Source organism: Scatophagus argus, chromosome 2, assembly GCF_020382885.2.
Source record: "Scatophagus argus isolate fScaArg1 chromosome 2, fScaArg1.pri, whole genome shotgun sequence".
Classification (NCBI taxonomy): Eukaryota; Metazoa; Chordata; class Actinopteri; family Scatophagidae; genus Scatophagus; species Scatophagus argus.
The window spans coordinates 6,730,005-6,739,235 of NC_058494.1; the positions used below are offsets into that span (position 1 = coordinate 6,730,005).

At 38.3% G+C, this 9,231-nt stretch overlaps 2 long non-coding RNA genes across 2 annotated transcripts; one reads left to right on the forward strand and one right to left on the reverse strand.

The window, feature by feature from the left end:
* Positions 1–4,550: 4,550 nt before the first annotated feature.
* LOC124053586 lies at positions 4,551–5,843 on the forward strand. Its single transcript, XR_006842188.1, has 3 exons — positions 4,551–4,719; positions 5,126–5,182; positions 5,269–5,843. It is a non-coding gene; the product is annotated as an uncharacterized LOC124053586 (long non-coding RNA).
* Positions 5,844–6,507: 664 nt separating this feature from the next.
* Positions 6,508–8,744, reverse strand: LOC124053578. Its single transcript, XR_006842186.1, has 3 exons — positions 8,514–8,744; positions 7,786–8,152; positions 6,508–6,915 (listed from the first exon to the last, which is right to left on the reverse strand). It is a non-coding gene; the product is annotated as an uncharacterized LOC124053578 (long non-coding RNA).
* Between the last annotated feature and the right edge of the window lie 487 nt (positions 8,745–9,231).

Sequence of the window (9,231 nt, forward strand, 5' to 3'; positions counted from 1 at the left end):
TCATGAATTCAGAATGTGCATAAATCCCTCAGTCTGGGCCATATAACTAACATATTACTCCCTTACACGGCTCACTGGAGATTGCAATCTACCAGAATGGAAGTGTGTGTCTGCTTCAGCCAAGTTAACTGGGACAGGCTCACCACAGCTTACGGCAATTTATAACACCCTGCCTCTCTAACTCTGCTGCTCCATCACTACTTTTGTCTTTCATACAGGCAGGTTCTAGGCTGCCAAATGAAGGTGCCAAGACGATAGCTGTCATATTAAATAGTGATAGTCAGGACACACTGTGTTTGGTGGGACCAATATCTCAACATAATACTCAGAGAAGGAGTTACAAGTCAGAGCTCTATACCCGCTGGTATTTAATCTTTATATTTATATTTATCCAGATCAGGTCTGCTGAGAGTGCATGTTAGAAAGACTGCTGAGCCTGCAGCAAACAGCCACGGTTCCCATTCATAAACACACACACACACACCTATATGAGAGTGCTAATGCTAGCCAATGAACACCTCCAGTGGAAGATTATCAGTCTCTCGGAGAAACCAGCTGGACCAGCAGAAGCCTTGTCCCAGATTGAATTTTGACATTTGTTTGGCTTTTCTAGTGCATTATTTCATTCTGAGACAAACTCAGATACATGAAAATACACACCCCTCGCCCACCCACCCAGTCCAAATTCACCACATGTACAGAAATACAAGACTCAAAAAAAAGACCAAGAGGGAAATGAAGAATGAAGAAAAAGCTTCAGACCATATATTCCACCCATATACAGAACCTGGAAATTCTACTATTCCAAGCAGAAGGATAACAGTCACAGTGACAGGTTTGCCAACAGGTGTACTGTGGGAAATGTATGTAATCCTATATATTATAGTCAACTCTCAAACAAGCAACCTAAAAATCCTTGTGCAAAAGTGCAGAATTGAAAATAAATAAAGTGTAGCTACTCTCCTGTGATGCAACTGAGTAGCATCTTTTCATCAGACCAACTCAACTCAGAGCCTGACCTGTGATAAAAACTGGTGACATCACTATGGCTCCATTTACACCTGGTATTAACACAATCTCATTTCCTCATTCTTGCTCACATTGTGATTGGATCTCGATATGCTAATTAGTGAGATGGTCAAGGGAACCGCCATCATTCATTTTGAAGTTGCTTATTGTGAAGACTGGCTGCCTACTGTTATTATCTTTGTCTTTTAGCCGTTTTAAATTAGGTTAGCAGGAGGAGGAGGAGGAGCCAGGTCAACCTACTGGTGGAATTTTGTATATTTTTCATATATGTGGTCGATTTGTACAGATTTGATTTACGAGACATCAGATCACAGGATGAGCCTGACCACCTCCAAATGTGGTCTGTCTGATCCAATTGAACTTCGACCCCAAATAGTTTTACATGCATTTACTGTCATGAGCGGTATTATACTGTAAACATGCAGTCCAGTCAGAGGAGCAGAAGAGGCTGAGGGTGGATCTGTTGGGTTCTGATGCTGATACAGAACAGAGCAGAGAGCAAGGAGACAAGGAACAACCAAGGGTGTGCATCAACACATGTCATGTAACATGATGGTTTTCTAAAATCACACTAAGATCCTGAAAAGATGTCAATACTTGTTCACGAGTACCAATATAAATGTTGTGTGCAGGGCAATACATTCCAGCTAAAAGGGTCAGTCCATCTTCTTGATAGTTAATCAGAGCTGAAGGTGTACAAGTTATGTACACCTGAGGGGATGAGGCTGGGAGAGAGGAGTAGGTTTGAGGCATGGTAATGGTATGTGGGCTGTTGTGATAGTAAAGTCTTGAACTGAAGTCTACAGAAATACCCTTCTGTCCTCCCCATACCTGATAGGTGTAGTTGTACCGATCAGACGCAAAACATCAGACCCAAGGGCATCTGTTTACTAGATCTTGTGTTGTTTGTATGCACACAATGTGCCAGTCTGGGTGTTATTTTCAGGGTATAGTTGCAGGATTACACTACAATGGAGAGTGTGAGGGAGACATCACTAATGTTCTGCCAAACATCTGGTTTAATCTTGTAGCTGCAATTTTCTGCATCATATAAAGCATATCACACAAGTCCAGGAAAAGGCACTGACAGTAAGACACACATGGAAGGTGCAATATGTCACAAGCTGACATTGTGTGATGTTTTATTTTGCAAAAGTGCTTACAGTAGTTAAAGGGCTGAAAAATAATTTGCTTTGTAATATATTAGCCATTACATAAAAAGACACAAAGCATTGTGTTTATCAACCCACGTTTATTGAATTTACAGTATATACTATGTATATAGAACCTTTTCCTGTTCACTCAACATTGTTCTCATTTTTACTCCATGGATTTTATCCATTTTTTTTCCTTGAGGTGTATTAGTTTTTAATGATGCAACCAAATTTAGATTTGCATCTGATGAGATTTACAGTCATCGTTAATCTATTTTCTTTACTGGCATGACTTACTCAGTGTAACGGATTACATTTCTCAATGTTTTGGAAGTGCTTCACTCAGTTTAGGTGGATTAACTGACTCTTGATGAAAACAACACCTACCACTTTACTAATACAACGTGACAGAAGCCTGGAACTGCTTCATTTCTTCTTTCAGAATCATTATAGTCAGACATCAGCTAATGTTTCAGAGTAATCTGTCACTGCAGTTCTGTATGTGTGGTGATGCGTAAAGGATGACCTCAAAAACTTGTCCAGAACAGGAAGTTTTTATGGCAAACTACAGGCGGCATTTAACATTTTCCCATAAATGCAGGTAAATGTCACTGTTTATATGTCACATTTCAGTGTCTTTTTGAAACAGATTTATATTTCAAGAAATTACAGTTCATTAAAAGTGACTCACTCCTTAAAATAGTTCAGAGGTATAGATGAACAGATATCATGTGGTCATGCAAATACTGTATCATGTTCACCACTAGATGGCAGCAACAAATAAATGACTGAAACAGTGGCTCCTACTGATTTTATGGCAGTCTGAAGGCAGATCAAGACTTTTAAGTGACAAAGACTCAGTGATGAACATTTTTCAGACCACAGACTCATTTTGTGCATAATCATCCCATTTCTTTCTATAACACTCCTAGTGATTTAAGTTGAAGCCGAATGCCTGACCAATCTGCTGCTTCCATGGCTCCAGGTTCACTGTGTGGTGATTTTATTAAGTTAATAAACATATGTCAAATGTAAGCACAATGTCAACTAAAATAATAACAATGTGATGCTTCAATTAATCAATTGCTACACAGTGAACATTGGGCTTTGGGTGACCCCTGTAGGGCTGCACCACATATTCATAAATCTACTATTAAGTGTCTGTGTGTGTAAAATAAATCACAAATCACGAACAGTTGATTTATGAATTAGAGTGCGCCATTAAAACCTAATGTTGCCAGTAAAAACTTTCCACCATGCTAACACCCAGTAAAATGTAAACTGATTACTAGGAAACATTTGTCCAATCAAGCAATCAGCATGAAGCTGCATCATTTCCGAAAATACAGATTTAAGGGGAAAGTAAATGTTTAATCACTGACAGACATTTGTAAATATAGATATGATTATTATGCATACATGTACAAATGCGAACATTTTAAAGTTAGAATTTCTGCAGTATAGAATGAGAAGTGAAAAGAAACCTAGCTTTGGTTATTTAGTACAACATTACTGGCATATTTAATCATTTGAGGTATGATGTGTTATGTTTGTGAAGCAAGTTAACATTAGCTTTGATTCAGTTAGTTCCACAACAGTTATGTGGTGTAAACATCTTAATAGGAACTAGTTTGGGTGGTGCAATCTGTTTTTAATCTCCACTTGGTAAACACATGTGTTTTAACGAGGTGAACTTGAATTTATGAAGAGCTGGTACAACCTGCTCCTGGGGCCCAGGGTAGTGGTCTGCTTTGCCCATTGGGAAATTCAGTCGTGTGGAAGTTTAGCAAAGAGTGGAAACATATATAGTTGCAACTTGTCCCATGTTGTGAGATGTAATTTTCAGGAGCAACTTCTCAGATGTTGTTTCTCGAACACATGCGGTGAAATTGAATTTTACATACTGCAGATACCACAGTTATGGCAGACAACAAGAAAATGCTTTTATGGATTATTGGTGCAGTATCAGCAGCTTGTCAATTAGTGTTAAAATTTAAACAGCGGGCTTCATGTACGTGGGCGTGAATTGTCTTTTTTATTGATTGAAAATTTCTGTCCATGAACACAAATTGTAAAAACTTAATGTTGCTATGACAGTGGTACCAACACCCAGTGGACTAAGACTGACATGGGGCAAAGAAAATCAGTCAAGTACTCAAACAAAAAATCATTAGCCAAGGTGTAAGTCAAAACATACAAGAAGGATGTTCTAACAGTAGCACACAAAGAGAAACGGCTAGAACGCTAAACACAAAGGCCCACAACAAACTGGCAATGCGAGAAAGGAGAGCAAAGACTTTATACCTAAAGGAGGGAAAATCAACAAGGAACAGGTGACACCAATCAGGGTAATCAGACGGGGGGAAGACATGCAAGGAGATGAATATTTTCAAAATAAAACAGGAAAAGAGGAAACTACAAAATAGGACCTATGAGACTAAAGTTGCGAGAGTCACCAAAAAATTATACATTTGTGTCCATGTACACAAGTTCTGTAGATTATATTTCAAGACTAACTGCCATGATGCTGTGTCAAGTGAGGTATATTTTCAATTTTCAATTTTATAATTGAAAATATTAGATGAAATGAGATCAACTTTAAAGAGAAAACTGTGACTGTGACATTTGGTCTTACTATATTTTTATGTATATATGTGTGACATGTATGGTTCTTACCCTGATTAGAGAACACGCTGGAAAGGTGAACAGTGACAGTGAGAAACTTGTGAAGAGAAACAGTTGAAATTAGTGTTTGTATAAGTTTAAATGAGAACTGCTGTAATGTCTTCCATCATCCTGACTCAGTTCCTTAGACATTTGACTGTCTGAACCTAAACTATGATAAAGGAACATTTTATTTTGTAGGCAGTAATGAACCCATTGATTAAGTTGTATTTACGTTTGACATACAGTTTTTACATACACAGTTTTTACTCAAGCAGAAAGTGTCTCTGCAAATCTGGAGGATGAGGAGGATGAAGAAGCACACGTCCAGTCTGGTCAGTCACATTTCTAAAACCCTCACAATCTCTTTGTGCTTACAGTTTGGATCAAACTAACATCGTGTTTCTTTGTGGCTTTTCAGAGGTCGTAGTGGAGATCAGCAGTGAGAGCGAAGCCTGCGTCCACGCCTTCTTTAAGAGGGTCATAAAAGCTTTCTCCTCCTGTTTCCAATGGTGACACCAATCACCAATAAGCCAAATTTCTGGTCTACATGATCAGTCTCCATTTTGTGTCATTTGTTATTTTCTTCACAGTACTAATTATTACCTATAATTATGCTAATTATTTAATTATGCCAATAAAATTACTGACTGTCTTCACTAATGTGTTCATGATGTGTGGATACGAGTAAAACAGAAGTTACTGCAAAGTAAATCTGGAAATATAATGAAATATGCCTTTTTATACAGCAAAACATCACGTGTATTTGAATTACAAAGTCAAAGAGGTGTTCAGAATCATGAAACATCTGCTGATTGTAATCAGCTGGTGAGGACCACATGATCTGATAAACAGCCTCCACACAACAACTAAATGAACCTTGAGACTGTGTGTGTGTGTGTGTGTCTAGTTTTCACTGAATATTTTTATGATGAAATCAGCAACATCCTGAACTTTTGCCAGAAATACACAAAATATACACATAGATATTCAGTATTAAAATATCAAAATAATGTAACGTAACTAAGAGATGTAACCCTCTGGGTATTTATTCTCATTCCACTGAGTTTTACTTACTGTTGTCTGACACGTGGCAGCTTCAAGACTGCAGTCTTACCTCTGTAACTGTACTGTACTGCCCTTATGATTTATGAGTGTTGACTTTATGTGAACTACAAGCACAGGTGGGGTTAGCAAAAGTGTAACTAATAAACATTTTTGACATAAGCATTGCTAAATATGGAAGAATCATTTCAATCTCAAACCGATCAACTGTGTCATAATCTACACATTGCACAGATCCACACGCTGCAAAATTAGCGTCACCAATTCAGTATCTGATCAAATGTGAAATATGATTATAGTCTTCCCATCTGTTCCTGAATTATGGTGTTGAATGATGGACAAACAACATTATTATGTCACAGCGAAGTTGACCTTTGACCTTTTGGATATAAAATGTCATCAGTTCATCATTTTATCCCATTAGACATTTGTGTGAATTTATTGTCATAATCAGTGCATGAATTCTTGACTTATTTCTAAAAAGTGTTCTGTGAGGTCACACTGACCTTTGACCACAAACTCTAATCAGTTCATCTTTGAGTCCAAGAGGACTCCCTCAAGGCAATCCTGAGATATTTCATTCCCAATAATGTGACAGCACAAAAACACAATAACTCCGGCCATGGTTATCGTTAGTGCAGAGGCATAATAAATTTCACCTTAGCCTGTCATTGCTGGTCCATTTCCTGCATTTCTTTTCTTGGCAGATGCCCAACAAGAGTCACGCCAATGCAGTCTCCCAGACACTGACAGCACAGTTACAGCAATTTCTGAAAGACATAAATCAAAAAGCAGAGTATATGTTCTTCTGCACTCTGCGTCATTTCATATCAAGTGTGGTAGCCCCTTCCAAAACGCAGGTTAATTTTTCAGCAGTAATTCTTTAGTCAACAAAAGGTAAGCGTCTCTCACAGGAATCCTACATGCAGTCAAAATGAGGAGAGTGGTGACTGTTTGTGCTGCTGGGTTCCCTCTTTCTCCACTGAGCACTGTTTCTGTTGCACTGCAGAGAAAACACAGAGCAGACTACTTAAGACACAATAATGTGAAATAGCACATTTTTTCAGATCCCATATTGTATACTTTTTCACGCTGTTTGTCAAATAATTTTATGTAGTGTCTGGAGTCATCTTCATCAGTTTTTGCCTGTTTATTTTCTAGTATCTCTTTAAACCCTAGATCTTTGATTTTATCATGGGCAAAGTACACCAACACGCATTATGGAGCATCATGGGACATGTGAAGTAATGGCTGAGAAGCAGCCCAGCATTTTGTTGTGAGACAAAGATACTACACTTACTGAGTTTATTCTGAATATGTCACAGTAGCAGCAACATGTTACTGTAAATGTTTCACTGCTCATAAGGAAGAAAGCTATAGTAGGTTGACTCTGTAACTGACTAACATATGGCAAGTCATGGCAGCAACAGCTCGAGGAGAGCACAATCCAGACGTGGATCAATAACCTTCTTCTGGACACTGAAATTCTCAGACATTCTAATCACAAAGCCAAACAGATGTACAGTTGATGTTGCATTGACTGGATTCAGATGGGAACTGGAAGCAACACCAGAGACTCAAAGCTGCAGCTGCTGCTGGACTAAGCAAAACACATCGGAAGATCAGACATGGATAAGGGTTTAGCAGTGATGTTACATGAGCCACTTCTTCTACGCTGATGACACACTGATGTACAATAGCAACAGCTAACATATCAACTCACTGATCCCCTGATCCAGGTTTATTTGTGCCATTCTACAGCAAAATTGACATATGTCATTTTAATATTACAACTTAAAGCAAAATCAGTGCGCTACAATGTGCTACAATACAGTGGGCAAGAAACAGAGCAGAGTGAAAAAATGATTCTTACTTTCCCAAAGGAAATTTACTGTCTCCAGTTCACATTGATTGGTTGAGTTGGGCAATGAAAACTGCTGACTTCATAACGAGCTGCTCCGGCTATATTGACGTCAATCCCACACTTGTCACTGTCAATCATGTTTCCTTCTTCACAGCATTTGAAAGTGATCAGATGACACAATTCATCCTAATTCGTTTTTATTTTTTATCTATCAATGAATTCTTTCTGGCTAATACTAATACTAATAAAAATTCAAATTCAAATTCTCTTCCCTGTTCGTTATCCTCAGTATGTAACCTCCTTGGTGAAAGAAAAAGTGTTTTGTCTCAAAGACAGGAGACGGATCAGCGGTACAACTGCTGCATGGAGAGTGAGCCTGAAAAAGAGCAAACTACACAATGAACACAATTGTAGGCACAATGCAACTGCAATAGTGCTACAAGTGCAAAAGACAACATGCCTACCAACAACCACTGAAATTATATTTCCAAGTTTGAAGACACTCTGCCAGTAGGCCAACCAAACAATGATGCATATTAATATAAAACTGATGAGTAAAAATATTAACCCACTTGTAAATATTGACAAAAGAGAAAAATAAATGAAGCCTAATCAAGGACACAATCTCGTTTTTTGGGTGGCCTTTTCCTAATACCTCACATACCTACTTTAATACATTAATTGAACACAACTTGTCTTGTGACTTAAAGCAGTAAACAGAATATCAGGTTCCTCACCTGTCAAGACTAATAAAAATAAATGAATAGTATAATCAGGGTGGGATGTCCAGTATTCTCTGTCAGTTGGAGAGATGGCTATTTGACAAGGGCGGGTAAACGGACTCAGCAAAGAAGATGTGTGGAAATGTTCACAGGTGCATAAAATAAGAGGCTTTCATCTGTTGGTGTGGTTAGGGTGGGACCTCTCCACAATCAACAGCATGAACAGCACTCCTGATGGGGGAAGTCGTCCAGATTGTCCAGCCATGGAGAGTCAGTGTCATCAATCAGTGAGCTATTTGCACTGATATTTTCTTATTTAAAGCCATTTTCTCCTAAACAGAACTTCAGATTATTTGTTAAGAAATTTTTTTGCCAACAACATTTGAAAAAGATATCTGCACCTGACATAAGGCTTTGTACAAATTTTCTCATCAATAAATGCATCTCTTTCCCCAGTTTGAGAGCAGCCCTCCAGTGTTTCTGTAGTGTCATCTGCTTAGCAGATGAGCATGATCCCGTAGTAGTGCCCTGGCTTTCCTCTGAATTCAGTATGCAATTTTAATGGCTGATGTTTTAAGATCAAATAAAAATGTATATAAAATGTGCTGCAGTTCCAAATAGAGGCAGATGTTGCCAGCGCTTGACTTTGACAGGCCAAGAAGTAAACAAGAAGAAGTAAATAATGACGGGTGTAAATTTACCAATTTGACTGGGGTCAGAAGTGTATGTCTAG